Raw genomic sequence first — 1,089 nt, forward strand, 5'->3', positions numbered from 1 at the left:
TGAGACTCTGCAGAGCCTTGTCGAGATGTCCCTGGTGCCTACAGAGTAGTTCAGTCTCCCTGACCTGGCACCTGGCTCCCCCGTGACCTGGGTCCACCCTGTAGCTCCTGCTCATTCCACTTCTGTTGCCACCAAACTGGCTGTTCACGGTCCCTACCTGTTTTAAGATTTCTCGATTATGTGCCCTGGTAGTACCCATCTCCCAACCCTGCATATCCAATTTCTGCTCCTCTTTTAAGTCCTAAATCACAAGTTGCCACCTCTGTGAGGTCTTTGCTTATTTCCCCAGCCAGAAGTCCCTCTGACCCACCACAAGACTTATCAGAACCATTCCTGTGGCACTTTCCACCTCTTGTCTTGGATTATAGTTATAGTTGCAAAGATTTTTCCCCACACTCCTAGATTCCCAAAGTTCTTGAACAAAGATGCTCTAGGTGCAGCCCAGCCCCGAGTAGGGTGCTTTGCTCTATAAATACAGCTCTATAAATGCTTACTGGGTGACTTCCCAAGCACCCCAGCTTTCCTTCCTGCCTCCCCAGTCCTCACCTCCTTCTTTCAACTACTACTTAACTACTTAAGAGTCAGTTTCCCATCAAGCCAAACATCCGCAGTGCCCAGCATCAACGTGGCACTGGCCACGCCCTTTGTGCTGTGGGGCAACATTCCCGAGCCTGGCGTGTGGACAGGGCCCAGGGGAGCAGGGCACAGCTAAGACCCCCCTCCCCACACTTTCTAGTATATTTCCCAGTCTTAGAGTTGGAAGAAACCTCAGAGATGATTGACCAACCCCATCTTTTGCAGTAAAGAAAACTGAGGTCACTAGAGAAGTGACATTTCTGAGGTCACGCCACAAGCTAATATGAATACATCCTCCTCCTCACATGTGTGTGACAGTGGGGAGGTGGTCCTGGAGGCCGTGGGAGGACCAGAGGAGTGGTTAGGAGGGGGCCTGGAGGCACCCACAGGCCAGAGGGTCATCTTCAAGAGCCCCCTGTAGTGACTACCTCTGTGAAGGCCTCACCCTTCAACTTGGGGCCCAAAGCGCCCTCTCCATGCACTGCCCCGCCCCCTCCCAGTTGCCCCTCAGCC

The 1,089-nt window shown here is 53.0% G+C and overlaps 1 protein-coding gene across 1 annotated transcript in view; it reads right to left on the reverse strand.

Moving 5' to 3' along the window:
- The window catches only part of GSDMA (gasdermin A), a 9,210-nt gene that overhangs the window by 7,595 nt on the left and 526 nt on the right, over positions 1–1,089 (reverse strand). The gene's annotated exons all lie outside the window — the stretch shown is intronic.

Source organism: Otolemur garnettii, unplaced genomic scaffold, assembly GCF_000181295.1.
Source record: "Otolemur garnettii isolate 467f Iridium unplaced genomic scaffold, OtoGar3 scaffold00018, whole genome shotgun sequence".
Lineage (NCBI taxonomy): Eukaryota > Metazoa > Chordata > Mammalia > Primates > Galagidae > Otolemur > Otolemur garnettii.